The sequence below is a fragment of the Mya arenaria genome, chromosome 13 (genome assembly GCF_026914265.1).
Source record: "Mya arenaria isolate MELC-2E11 chromosome 13, ASM2691426v1".
Classification (NCBI taxonomy): Eukaryota; Metazoa; Mollusca; class Bivalvia; order Myida; family Myidae; genus Mya; species Mya arenaria.
In genome coordinates this window covers 39,811,264-39,826,960 of record NC_069134.1, presented here as the reverse complement: position 1 = coordinate 39,826,960, position 15,697 = coordinate 39,811,264, and the positions used below count along the sequence as shown (strand labels likewise).

The following is a 15,697-nucleotide window of genomic DNA, read 5'->3' as shown; positions in this document are numbered from 1 at the left end:
CGGTTCCTTTCGAAAACCAGCCAAATCAGCTCATTCATGCCTAGATCATGGGCCTTGAAAGTATAAATGTGTGTGTGCATCTGTAAACAATTGATTGTGAACACGATACAGTCTTCAGTTTTTATTGTATCTCGATGAAACTTAATTGTACAGTATTTAGATATCCATTAGAGCTCAGTTCCTTTCGAAAACCAGCCAGATCCGCCCATGCATGCCTAGATTATGGGCCTTGAAAGTATATAAGAATGCTATTTTTAGCTAAGTCTATTTTTAGCCAACTATATGTTTGTTGCCTATTTCCCATACATACATGCTCTGGATTGAAAATAACCACAAGAACCATGCCAGTAGAGCATAGGCCTTCATGGGCCTCTTGTTGTTTTTTTGTCAGAATCATGTGGGTTCAGCTGCATACTCAGGTATAGGAAGCTATGCGCCTGCTTAACATGGTAAAAAAGATGGTTAATTGTACAGTACTGTTCATATGATTACTTGTTGATTATATAAATGATAAACCACTTGTCTCAACACTTAAAATTTGAATGGTTAAAACATTTTTTTATGTAAGCCCAGATCATAAAAATGATTGCATTTGTTCAAGATCAGAATTACACTTTGATTTTTAAGCCTTCCATTGACCGACATTTGATCCGAGCTTGTTTTGAAAAAAACACATGTCAAATTCATTTACTAGGGTTACACACAACTAATTTAGAAATGCATATTTATTTATTTTCGTATGCGTTTTTGTACGCATGTACCGTATTATATCATGTATAGGACGCTAGCATAGATAGGACGCAGGCAAAAAAATAGTTGAGAAAACGGGTAAAAACCCTTAATATTAAAGATAGGACGCAGCGGAAAAATGTCAAAATCGGAGCCGAAAAATTGAGGTTGGTAAAGAATTTATAACATATATTGAAGTAAAAGACAACCAAAAAATTGTATATAAGGCATATTTCGATAACTGTCTTGTGTATTTCGATAATTATCGTCGTAATTTAGCATACACAACAATGATATATGTCTTGATATTTTGAGAACATTCACGCATATTATAAGACTTATACAAATGTCCCGACATGCCTTCTTAATGACAGTCAACAGTTGCAACCGTTGCAATCGCAACAAAACTGTGTATTGTCAAAACTATTGATTGTTTTGATAAGGCTTGTCGCTGCACGGATTAAAGCATGTTGGCATAATTAATGCATGTCGGTAATTAGCCTTGCCAGCGGAAGGCACATCGGGTTAAGTGCGAACAAACAACCATACGGAATTACCATCGCAATAGTTTGTTCTATTGATGTTTTTCTAATGACAGACAGCGGGTGTTTTTCACACATTCGCACATTTGAAAAGATTTGATAGTGACAATAATGCTACTTTGCATTATGCACATTCCTTTATTAATTTTTTAAAACAGTAACATACAACCAAAATGTTTTGTAAAATATCGAAACATTAAAATCATGAACACAATTAATTGATATTTACCTCGTTTCCCGATTTTCCGTTGCCGTTATAACTCAATCCAGTTAAAGTGCTGACTCACATCGAGTTTTTGTGAGTAGCGTCCCTTTTATAAAAAAGCAAACACTCATGTTTGTTTTCAATTTATTTCTCAATAAATCATTTTAAAGTAAACATTCAATATATTTCTGCGTGTGTTAACTTGCGTGATTTTACCTATGTCAGTTGTTCTCTTCGGTGACGCAGTACAGATACTTACTATTACCGCGTTCTTCCCCGGTCCGATATTTTCGACCTGAAATGGACTTGGAAAAAAACAGATGAAATTCTAATAGCATAGAAAGGACGCAGGCAATTTTTAAGACGAGAATTGGGGGTAAAAAAGTGCGTCCTATGCATGATATAATACGGTATATGATTTTGATTGCATTTTAAGCTCGACTATTCAAGAATAAGGAGAGCTATACTACTCACCCTTGGCGTTGGCGTTGGTGTGACACCTTGATCATGAACCAGTTAAGGTAAAAAGACTTTCTAAAAAAAAAAATTAATTGGGAATTTTTTCTCTCAAGATTGGGAAAAATTTTGCTTTGGGAATGGGTCCGATAGTCGGACCCTTGGGTACCATAGAAAAAGCCCTGACTTGGGGCAATGATAACATCTTACATATCATGCACATTAAACATCTTTTTCTCTATGTAAAACATCTTGAAGATAAACAAAGATTGTGTGAAACTGATGATACTTTGTGAGGATTTCAAAAAGCTTCCGGTATTGTTGACCCTTGTTAAAAGCAGATTGAAATCCGAGTAAACAAATTTAATCAGGGTCACTTAAACACTTCAAACAAGTGCGTAGACGATACCGGTGAAAAAAAGCATATGCAAACCACTGTCAACAGAGATGCTGAAAACAACAAAAGAGGCCATAGGCGACCAAGATGCTGTAACTCAATAAAAAAAACAAAAGCGAAAAAGGCACAAAATATACAAACTGTGATTGAGCGGAAGAATATCTGGTATTTATGTATTTTCAATGTGACTGAAATAAAAATAATTATGCAAGAAATTGTGAAAATCGCTTATAAGAATTATCCATCATGTGTTATGAATGCAGTCAAAATGAGTCTGGACAAATTCGTTGTTGCTATGGTAACATGAGTAAAGTAATTGTTGTACATAATGATCAAGAAAATGATGTGCCAATGACAATCCAAAAATTTCTGGCATTTAAATTAATGATGATTTTATTTGTGATAATGATATTCGAAGGCCCATAATTAAAACCTCGCGATGCGGCTAATATCATATTTAGTGTGTGCATGCCCGCATAACAATCACAGCCTATATGCATGCATTTCCAAGAAGGTTTTGAAACCTTAGTTTAATTGACAACAAATTTTACGTAATTAAGCGCACTGGGTTCATAAAATGACATGCACCCTAGGCGTCTGTTTGGGCATATACAGTATTTTAAAGATTAAGATAATATTTGTGGCAAATTCATTTAAGGACATTAAAAAGTACTTCAATTTTAATGAATAATGAGTTTTTGCTGGCGTCTGTTTATTTTCTGATTACATTACAGAGTTGGCTTAACTGTTATATAGTTCAGTTAAAAGTGTTAATAAATAAGCATGCAACAAATTATGTTTTTCATTTCATATTTTTTTTCTGTCGTCTGTAACATAAGCAATTGTTTTTTCTTATCTTTTTCGAAACCTTTCCTTAATTTCTGCACCTGATCCTAATTTATAACCAGGTTTTGAACAATAAAACAGGGTTATATTAGTATAATAAGGATGTTAATTGTTTACCAGGCGGGCGGTCGGGCAGGCGTCAAACATTGGTTCTTGCGACATATTTTAAGTAAGCATTCAGTGGACACTAAATAAACTTGGAGTGTAGGAAGCTTATGTGAAGAGCTATAGGTTTTGATTGCTTTTGAGGGGTTGAGGTCAAGGTCAATGTCACTGTTACTAAAAATAGAAAAAAATGTTTTCTGTCCAATAACTAAATAAGTTAAGATGGATAGTGATTACTGCTACTAAAAACATGAAGAAAAAAGCTGCTGCTTTTTTATAACTCATACAAGAAATTAATTGGCTATGCTTTCTAATTGCCCATATGAAAAAACCTGGTTTTGTCGCATTGTGGTGTTTCAATTTTTTATTGCCTTCAGACATTATAAATCTTTGGGTATTTTTTTCCATTGTCACGTGTAAAGGCAAGACGGATTAATGCACAGTGTTTATAAAGCATCTATTAAACATTGGCGAATGTTCTTGTTGGGAAAAGTACACAAATGGCATTACAATTCTTTGAATCTGAAGAACACCTTACTTTAGAATGTGAGAACTTATCTTTTTTTTTAACACAGGACATTATAACATTACATAGCTTATTCAGTTTTGATTGATATTTGGAATGAACTTTGTTTATTCAAATCTTCGCTGCATTTCTTTGTACTGAAGTACAAAAAAAACAATGAGTTGTTCTTTTAAAGAAACCACAAATTATATCCAATGAGCATTGTATTTGAAAACAATGATTTATGCGCGGAGGTAATTTCCATTGAAATTTTGCGTAACATTATATTTCGATGTTTGTTTGGTTGTAACAAAACTAACATTGTGTCATGTTTACCAATTGCAGCTAGAAATTTAGAAAACTATGAGATCTACATTTTGGCCTAGAAATTTCAATTCTGAGAGGGGGGGGCGTAAATCATAAGGTTACACCTACTCTTAACATTGAATCCAGGATCCTTCACTGAACCTGGGCGTTTTACCAAAGTCAAAATATAAAATATTGCATGCAGACAGATTTTAAAATATATTATTAATACAAAGATCACCAGGTGCCGCGGACTCTACCCTTAGTTGCATAACTGAAGCTACGTCTTATCAGACATCATGAAATCCAAGATTAATTTAAAATTCTAGGTACCGTTTCAAGATATCTTCATTGTAAACCTTCCCTGTTGAGAATCTGTTCATGAACTGATGAACTGTTCATGAATGTTCATGAACTGTCCATTAAGTTCTAAAAAATCATTAAAGTAGTTCATCAACAGTTCATGAACCATAATTGATAATTTTTCATGAACTATTGATCAACAGAAGTTCATGAATTGTTCATGAATAGGTCATGTAATTCTCAACAGGGTTATGCTGTTAAAGAGTGCCTCGGTACACCTGCAAAGTTATGGACTAAATCCATGCAATAAATGTTCCAACCATATTTTTATTGCCAAAAATGGGCTTACGCCTGGAAATTTACGATTTTAAGCCTTGCGATCTTTATTGATATTTATGAATACCCCCTAGATCAATGACATAAGATAATCATTAGAAATTAAGATATTTTCCTTTCTTTAAGTTCACAACTTTTCAACTCTTCGCTGTTGGTATTAATACACTGCTGTCAATTGGATTAATTTTTAAGTAAAACATTTATATCATATTACGTGTTTAGTTGTTGAAAGACACTCCTTGCCTTCAAAGAAAGGAAATATTTCATTATTGTCCCAATTCTGTGAAAGAAAAACTTCAGGTAAGACCGTTGTACCTTAGTACGGACATTATAATACCTGTTTATTTTGCATGAGCATAAAGGTGAATAACATTATGTATATTTATATATATATATATATATACTTTATATCTTTATGTTTAATTATTGGTTCTTGTATTTTCATGAAGTGCTTTAGCGTTTCTGGGGAAACTGGCATAGTAGCACCAATGGGTTCATTATAATTAACAGCATGAATGCATAAAATACAAATCAATTCTTTTCGTTCTGTTATCAGTATAGGACAGCTGTTGGTAGGATATATTTGTAGCGCCGTGTTGTCTTTTGGTCAAGTATATATCTCAAAATTACTAGACGCATCTGTTTATTAAGTTTCCCTGTCGTCACATTTTTATATATTTAACGTTGACACCCGATGGTAGTACAGTTGATTTTGAATTAGAATACATGTATTCCTTGTTCTTTTACATGTATTGTTATTTTCTGTAGAGTTCGTAGACTCCCCTTCCCCACTTCCTCCCCTTCCTCCCCCTTCTTCTCCAACATTATTATATTCATAACATTCGTTTTTTAAGTACAAATAATAATTGAATGCTTTTCTTCAGAACAAGTTGCTTATGTTTTTAATTTAGAGTTACGGTAAGTTTTGTTTATGTCGCAGGATCAAAAAATGACTGTTAAAAAGACACCCTGCGCGTCAAGTAGGGTAATGCGCATTAAATAGGACATTTACGGTATATCAGGATTACATAATAGTAACATTATTTTTAACATGTCATATCTAAGGTATTATGTTTTAAACAATCCTGATCAAGCGTTATCAGATTTGACCATTTATGTCAATAAAAAAATCAATCGATCTAGCTATTAATGAATTAATTAATACAGTAGTCTGCTTAAAACTATATTTATTTATGTCATAGTGAAACAAAATCATGTTACTCCTTTACTCCAAGTATGGATTAAAATTTAATAAAAGTTTTAGATAGAGAATAATTTTTAGACCAACTTCAACCTTTAGTGTTCAAAATTATTTTTTGTCCTATTACAGTGCATGTAGAAAAGGCGTTTTGTAAACAAACAATAATCTAGAACACTTTAATTATTAAAGTGTATGTGACACTCCTCAGGTCCATTTATTTTCGTAAATACATACTAATTGACCTTTATCCATTACTAAAACATTTCTTTTAACAATGAATCTGCCATCTTGGCTGCACGCAATGCCATATTTAAAAGAAAACATGCAAATACCATTTTGTTAGCTTGACTATTCGAAGATGAGGAGAGCTATACTACTCACCCAAGTGTCGGCGTTGGAGTCACACCTTGGTTAAGGTTTTGCGTGCAAGCACACATAGGTTAATATCTCAGCAACTACTTGAGGTATTGCATTGAGACTTTATACAATGGTACTCAACCATCCAATCTACTTAATTAACCAAGTTTGATAACTCTAGTTTGCATTTAATGCCAATAATAGGCCTTTATTATTTGACTTAGAAATTCTGGTTAAGGTTTTGCGTGCAAGCACACAAAGGTTAATATCTCAGCAACTACTTGAGGTATTGCATTGAGACTTGATACAATGGTACTCAACCATCCAACCTACTCAATTAACCAAGTTAGATAACTCTAGTTTGCATTTAATGCAAATAATAGGCCATTATTATTTGACTTAGAAATTCTGGTTAAGGTTTTGCGTGCAAGCACACATAGGTTAATATCTCTGCAACTACCTGAGGTATTGCATTGAGACTTGATACAATGGTACTCAACCATCCAACCTATTTAATTAACCAAGTTAGATAACTCTAGTTTGCATTTAATGCAAATAATAGGCCTTTATTATTTGACTTAGAAATTCTGGTTAAGGTTTTGCGTGCAAGCACACATAGGTTAATATCTCTGCAACTACCTGAGGTATTGCATTGAGACTTGATACAATGGTACTCAACCATCCAACCTATTTCATTAACCAAGTTAGATAACTCTAGTTTGCATTTAATGCAAATAATAGGCCTTTATTATTTGACTTAGAAATTCTGGTTAAGGTTTTGTGTGCAAGCACACATAGGTTAATATCTCAGCAACTGCTTGAGGTATTGCACTGAGACCTGATACAATGGTACTAAACCATCCAACCTACCTAATTTACCAAGTAAGATTACTCTAGTTTGCATTTAATGCAAATAATTGCCCTTTATTATTCGACTTAGAAATTCTGGTTAGGGTTTTGTATGTAAGCACACATAGGTTAATATTTCAGCAACTACTGGATGAATTGCATTGAGACTTTATAAAATGGTACTCAACCATCCAATCTACTTAAATAACCAAGTAAGATAACTCTAGTTTGCATTAATATCAAATAATGGCCCCTTTTTATTCAACATAGAAATTCTGGTTAAGGTTTTGCATGTAACCACTTTTAAGTCAATGCTTCAGCAAATATATCATGTATTGCATTGAAACTTTACACACAGGCTCCCAACCATTTAACCTTCTTATTTAATGAAGTAAGATAACTCTATCTTTCATATTATATCATTTTTGCCCCTTATACGACTTAGAAATTCTGGTTAAGGTTTTGCATGTTTAAAGCACACATAGGATAATATCTCAGCAACTACTTGATGTATTGCATTGAGACTTTATACAATGGTATTCAACTACCCAACCTAATTGAATAATCAAGTTAGATAACTTTGTTTTGCAAATAATGGCCCATTATTATTACACTTAAAAATTCTGGTTAAAATTTTGCATGTAACCACATTTATGTTAATATCTCTGCACATCATGTATTGCATTGAAATCTAATCTAACAGTGATCCATGCATGTTTCGCCAAAACTTTTCAATCCTTGCACTGAAAAGCGGCGGAATAGTCGAGCGCACTGTCTCTGTGACAGCTCTTGTTATACTGGTAGTGACACTCTTATTTAAAATCAATACATACACATGTATAACAAACATAAATTTTGAGTTACAAACCTTTAACAACTTAACAAATAATGCATTTATGGAAAATATTAATAACTGATAACAAGATTGTAACCGTGTATTTGATAGCTGAAAATGTACAACTATTAAATGACTGGTCAGTGCTAAAAGATTTACAGTGATTAACTATCGCCTCATAAGGTAGAATTACCTTGTTTGATGCAATTTTCTTTCAATTTAAACACAGTACCCTTCAAATGAACCATTGTTTTCAATGATTATTCATCCATTTTCGGTGAATTAAAGCAATTGTATTTATATTGGTACATCTTATTTGGGAGTTGAAGAGTGCATCTTTAACTATAATATTTATTTTGTAACTTACAGGCAGGTTGTTGGATTAAAGAACTAATTAATTTATTACAAAAGTTACTTCCCCTATTCTTAACCACTGTCTAATGTGTGAGTGATCACCTACCGTGAAAAACTACATTGTATTAAAAATAGTGACACTTGATAAGCGCTTTTTGACGAATACACACATGCAGTCAGGAAATTAGGCTGAATGATAATTCATTATTGTTAGCCATTCTTCGATTACAATTATGTTTATAAAGAGGATACATACTTGATAAGAATTTCGGATTTACCTCTTGATCTAATTAAAGATGGTGAGTCAAATATTGTTTAATCTTTATTTTATTAGATGTCATAAAGAAATGTATGTTTACATAATATTAAGGTAATATGGAACGAAATATGCTGTTTATTTCTCCTGTGTGGACATGATTTCGACATGATTTCGAAATATTTGTTGATACAAATAGTTATCCGTATCATAAAAACCATCTTTGAAGGTTAAGGGACTGCCACGACATGGTTTATAATTACCTGTTAAGAAGGTCAACAATGGTGATTTATATTAGTTAACATAATCCAGACTTTATTTGACAATGACATTTTATATTAGGGCTAATGAACTTATTCTTTTGACTTATATGAGTAATACAGATTTTCTTAAGTTAACTTTTTATTATTTTTATTATACTCATTTTATTAATAGTGTTTTGAAAGCTATGACACATTAAGCCAGACTAGGTGACAATGATATTTTATATAAAGGGTAATGAACTTATTCTTTTGACATATGAGTTATACAGATTTTTGTAAGTTAACTCTTTATCATTTTATGCTAATTTTATTTATAGTTTTTTGAAAAACATGACACAATCTTTTTCGTATTATTTTGTTATGTGAATTAAATAAATACTGGTAATATGGGTACTTGAATTATTAAAATGTGTTATTTAAATACAGTTATCTTTTTTTTAGTCAGTTTTTTTCTCTTAACTTGGGATGACTTTTGATTGAAAAGAACAGAACAGACATTTATTGAAATATGAAAATATGTAATTTTAATGCAATTATCAATTTTTTTGTATCAGTTATTTTTTTCACATAACTGGCTTACTTTTTGATGGAACAGAACAGAACATTTATTTACCGAAAGACCATAGACCCATGTGGCCGAATTTAATCATACAAAATGTACAAATGTACATATTCATATATATATATATATATATATATATATATATATATATATATATATATATATATATATATATATATGCAATTTTATACATAACAGACAACAAATAACTGACCAATAATAACAATAACCAAATGTTAACAATTAACACATAATTAAATGACATTATAAGTAATTAGTAATTACATTTTTAAGATACATATACTAATTACATTTTTAAGATACATATACTAATTACATTTTTAAGATACATATACTAATTACATTTTTAAGATACATATACATATATATTTGATAGATACATATATGAAATGTTCAGAAATGATAAATTGCCACCATTCAAGGCCAAAACAAATTAAAAATATCAAAGATAAAGATAAAATATACAATGTGATAGCATGAGTATTTTACTACACACTCTTGAAATACATGCGTTATCACGATATCTCTCTTTGTCAATGAGTAAGTTTTTATTGCCCTATTGTTAAGGTTTTTAATTGAGTAACAACAATGTAAAAATTGTCTTTTAATGTTGTGATAGGACAAAAACATGAGATTTTCTGCCTTTATATTTCTATGATCGTTTAGCATCGTTATTACTCAGTAATTCTCAGAAAGCAGCTTTTAAAGTCAAACAGGGAGATATCCCTTTATTTCTCCTTTCTCCTTTCTTTGCTTCTGAAATTTTATTATGATCATTCACCAAGCAGGGAATCGGTGATCTATTTTTAACTGAAGTTAAATAAGTTTGCTGAATTGAGTTCATGGAAGAAGTCGAATTGAGTTTTTTATTTTTAATTTGTTATGCGTCAATATAATTTATTTTCATATTCTGCTTTTTCTTATGCATTTTTTGTACCAATTTTTAAGTTAAAACTCTGAATATGATTAATTATTATGCAATGACACATTAAAAAATTCTTTATAGCTGTTCAGGAAAATCTGGACTCTTTAAATTATGGGAAATGACGGCATTTTGCTTTAACTAGGGCCTTTCCTTGCCAAGTCACATTCATTTTTATTATAAAACCCCTAACAATTCGTTGAAATTTAGAATAACAGCAAATAAGTATTAGTAACTTTACTGATCAAATACCAGTCAACATTGTACATGATGTTTAACAAAAAAATAGGGTAATAAAGTTGTGGATTTGTCATAAAAAAAAATCATAGTACTGTATGATATAGAAGTTGCAAAAGAAAAATACTACAGTGAAACTGCGTTCCCTCGAACAAGTGGTCGCTCGAGAACCAGCGTTCCCTCGAGGTCGGAGCTTGGTCCCGAACTTTTTTCCTTCTATTTTCATATAAAATATACCCACGCTGCCTCGAAACCTAATTATGTGGAGCAGTCGAGCAATATCCTCGGTCCCAAGTACACAAATCGTGCACAAAACCTTATGGCTCCCTCGAGGACATATTTTCACACTTTTTCCCGAACGCGTGTTCCAAAATAAACAAACATTTGCTAGGTGTTAAAATTTTCGCAAGTTGTAAAAATTGCAATGACAGTTGAAAGCCAATTTGATAAGGTGTGAAAAACCGTTTTTCATTGTTAACACATGACCGATATTAGTTGATATGGGCATTTGAGATGATAATTATGAGAAGATACTGATAAGAAGTTAATTGTGAGAAATTTAAATGAGTAATAAAAATATGAATAAAACACTACCATATCAATTCAACATCGGATTGAACAGTTTCGCGAAACCGACATCTTGTCACAAGATGCGCCAATCAACAATCCTTGATTTTGCGAAACTTAAATCTGACTAATGCCACAATATGTACTGTGATACAAATGTTGCTTGTTACGAAAATGTGCTTTTTTGTTAAAATAAACATTTCTATTTATTCATTTATTGTTTTTTCTTTTGCGTTTTACATTTAGTTTAAGACAAACTTTGAACATATTAGCGATTTCCACAACGCAACACATAATCGGTGTCTTGGTAAACAGTCTGTTTGACGACTTCAAACTTAAAGTACACTGAAAGATATTTCATATCAAACTGGAAAATTGAAAATCAGGTCGTTCGAAACATCGGTTCCCTCGAGGTTTTGGCTCGGTCCCTGGCGACCTCGAGCGATCGCAGTTTTACTGTATTAAAGTTTAATAGATATCTGGTTTCAGTGGGATGCAAACCCACCGCCGTTAAAGTCCAGAAAAAAATAATAATTCGAAGCCTTTACCACTCAGCCACAAGGACTGATACAACATCTATTGGATATTTTAACCTTTATCTAAGGCATTGGTAACATCACATGCTAATGTTACCTACCAATCATGCAACAACCATTTGGCGAAATGCGTCAATGTTGTCATCTTCAAAGACAATATTTGAGCAAATATCAACATTTGCCGAAAAGTTCCAGCTGTCAGTATCTTAGTTTTACACTCCTAATGATTTCCCACACTTAATTTCGTAATCAAAATAGTTTTTTTGGGAAAAGTGCATTTAACAAATGATAAACGAGTCCCTTTAAGAATCTTATTTCATTAACCCAATTTAGTTTCTTAAAATAAATTTCTTGACATAAAAATAGTTGATCGTGATTATCTTAAGTGGAACTTAACGAGTTTTTAGACAACTAAGAGAAGATGATAATATAACAATCAGCTTGATCCTGTTATAACGGACATTGTTCCAGAAATTTGTTCATATCATTAATTACAACAGCTTTTATCAGATCTTCATGAAACAGGGTCAGAATATTTCTCAGCATGGTAGTTAAGTCATCTCTTGTCAAGAACTAGGTCACATAGTCAAATATTAAAACAAGATTTTGTTTTAAAGTTGCTTATTCCTTTCATAAAATCATCAGTGTTCATCCAATCGTCAAAAAATTCAGAGTATTTTTTATCATGACATTTAGAAACAGTATAATGCGGTTTCCGCATAAACCCTTTTGATGCCCCTACAAAAATGGGGTGGTGGTTTGGGTGGAGGGGGTCATATAGATTTGCCGTCTTCCTTCGGTACATCCAACTATGATTCCGCCCTTATGTATTATACGAACTCGTGTTGCACAAAACTCCAAAACTATTTCACCTATAGTCAAGAAACCTTGGTGTTAGGTTATTTAGGTGGTGAAATTTGTCATTTTCTGCTGCAATTAATATAATCAGGGTTATGCCCCTTGAATAAGCAAAAATTGGCATTTCTGGACTTGTGTCTGTCATTACTACAAAATTATTTAGTACCTACAGTTATGAAACCTTAGGGAATGTTAATGGGGCGGTGAGGTTATGCACCTGGGGTTTCATTTCCCGCTGCACTTTGTAAAACCAGTTATGGCCATAGTTATGCACTCATGAGATCTTTAAGGAAGGTTATGATCAGATGTTTTAAAGATGTTAAACTCATAATTTGCACATTTATGGAGAATTAAACAAAAAAAAAGCCCTTGCTTTTGTGACAACCGTGACATGGTCAGGAATCCGTATCCGCGATGGACACATTTCTAGTTTTAGATTATAAATGACTCTTTTATTGTTATGATACCTGCTTTTGCTGAGCAAGAAATAAGTGTCACTAGTTGGCAGTTCTGTGTATATGCGGTTGTGAGTGCATCTGTCTGTCTGTCTGGACTGAGTTTAAAAAGGAGCAGTTTTACCACCTAAAAAACATGACATCAGAATTTGGTTCCCTGACTGCTGAAATCACGTTTTAATCTAAGACAGAATATATTGTGTAAACTTTTAATGACTTAAAAGGGCTAACTCGCTTAATCATTCATAGTCTAAGATTTTACTTAATATGTTTTCACTTTATCTACTGTATGACCCATTTCTATGTGTTTTTGTTTTGAATTTTGAAATCAATAAACAATACAACATTCAGGCGCTATTAGACATCTATTTTTAGTTCAGGTGCATGACATGAGCGCCAGTTGTCCTCAGTTGACCGTGCAATCAGCTGTTAATGAAACAAGAGACCAAATCCATTCACAGACAATCAAGAGAACTGCGGTTCACAATCAAGAATTGATCTACTGTGAAATCATTAATGTTCGTGGGCATGAAATTTCGTGGTTTGCCGGAAAAAAACAATTTCGTGGGTACTTGAATTCGTGGATTTTCATTTTTGAAAAAGATAATCGAAGAGGCGATCGTCCTAGATCATCTGCATAATATCCACGTGCTGGCCCGTGATTTCCGTCTTCTACGTCACTCGGTTTATGACACTCGCTAATGTGTACCACATGCCAATTAGTGCATATACCCATGTCACTTATCGATTTAAATGGGAATAAAGGTAATAAAAGAAGATGTACCCTGATCATAAATACAGATATGGGAAGCCATTGAATGCCAATTAAGAATTTTGCAAACTGTGAAAACACCGAAAAGGTGCTAATATTGTCACGTTCGGTGCTTAGTAACCTTCAATGTACTAGTAATCGATTAATTAGTTCATTAAATAAAAAAATCGAGTACAGACACTCATCACGCACATCTTGTAAACTTGGAGATTTTCATTAACAGCACAAGTTTAAACACGTGCTTATAACTGTCATTTGCTGCATAAAACACATTTAATTGATTTGGTTCATTATTTGTTAAATGCAGTTATTATATATTAACAGAATAATGATCGTAAGTTATACAGTGAGGCAGGTTTTAACACTGTTTACTGCGACCTCTGTAAATAATATACTAGAGTATGTACGTAACAAGGCAATTGAAAAAGTGAATAAAGGGTTTATATTTCGTGGGATCTTGAATTTGTGGATCACCCAACCCACGAAAACCACGAACATTAATGCCCCACGAACATTAATGATTTCACAGTACTTGAAATTAAGCTACAGAAATTTTGACAAGTCCTCAAATTACATTTCAGGTCCGACATTATTATAATAAGTGCGAACAACATGAAATGTGTTTAAAGCAACTTTGTGGCTTTTGATGAAAGATAATAATACTATTACAATGAATTCAAGCTTAAAGTTTTAAAAGCCATATGAGTTTATTTTATGACCATTATCGCCACAAAAGGACGTTTTCGCGGGAGATAAAATCGTTCCAGCTCAAGGCTCCATTTGCATTTTTTTTATTTATCTAGCAAACATCTAGCCGATATTATTTGTCTTAACAAAGTCATGCATGATGATGTGCATACACAATAATGCGAGATAACGCACCATGTGAAATGAATCTCAATGTGGGTGTAGGGTGGGTGGGTGTAAAAGGGGGGGATGTCCTATTGATATTGTTAAAGTAAAGTTTTTTGTCAATATGGTAGAAGAATATGCTTATGTTACACCAGAACGAATTCCTTTACCATTTTTAAAGCCTATATCATTGGTTTATGTGGAAAGGGAAGCACGCCCTAAGGCATGCCTCTAAAGCTCGCCCCTCTAATAGGAAATTCTGGACCCGCTCCTGGAAAATATAAAATCTGTTAAATAATGTTTGCTGAATGACAGTTGTGCTGGTAGTTCAAAAAAAATATGATTATAACAAAGATCTCCCAACATCCTGTCTTTTCATGCAATTGTTTTTGTTGAACGAATGAGGTTCAGACATCCTGTCTTTTCACACATTTTTTTTGTCGTTTTAACTGGGTTTTTTCATGAATACGCCCAAAAAGGTTATTTCAGTGTCAACTGTATCTATTCTCAAGCCTAAAAACATTTGGGAGTAATGTAACTGTCCCATGCACACCCATGAAAACTATTACACCACAAGGTGAAGGTTTAAGCGCGGATATAATCACAAATGCCCCATCGGCATGTTTAAAGAAACACTAGCAAATCATTCTAATGTTGGATAGTAAAAATAGTCATGTATTAGGCCCCATAATGTTTTGATGTAAAACCAAAGCAGTAAATTGAATTTTAATTGGTGAAAAGCGAGTAGTGATGGGCAATTAGTTGTATTTTCGATTATCGGTTACAATCGGACAGCATCAATTAGACATTGGCTATAATCGGATATTATAGAGCAGTGGTTGCTAGTAATATACTTGAAGGTAATGGGTATCACTTCATCTCTGTTAAAGATGAATTTTATGTACAAGTCAAAGAACAGCTTGACTTTGGATTTTGCTTTCCCACCCTGATAATCGTACATCGCCTTCTGCTTCGTCTGCCTTTTTTATTTACGAATTGTACCCAAAGAAAAATGAGCAGAAATGTTGGCGAGATAATAATCGTAACTGCATACTGAATTACCTCCCTTG

The 15,697-nt window shown here is 32.8% G+C and overlaps 1 protein-coding gene across 5 annotated transcripts in view; it reads left to right on the top strand.

Moving 5' to 3' along the window:
• The window catches only part of LOC128213443 (uncharacterized), an 86,184-nt gene that overhangs the window by 15,895 nt on the left and 54,592 nt on the right, over window positions 1-15,697 (top strand). For 2 of the 5 annotated variants that reach the window (XM_052919138.1, XM_052919134.1), the window contains exon 1: window positions 8,481-8,625. The exons of the other annotated variants lie outside the window; for them this stretch is intronic. The gene's annotated coding sequence lies outside the window, so the exon portion shown is untranslated. Of the gene's footprint in view, window positions 1-8,480; window positions 8,626-15,697 lie in introns of those variants that run through there. 5 annotated transcript variants of the gene reach the window in all.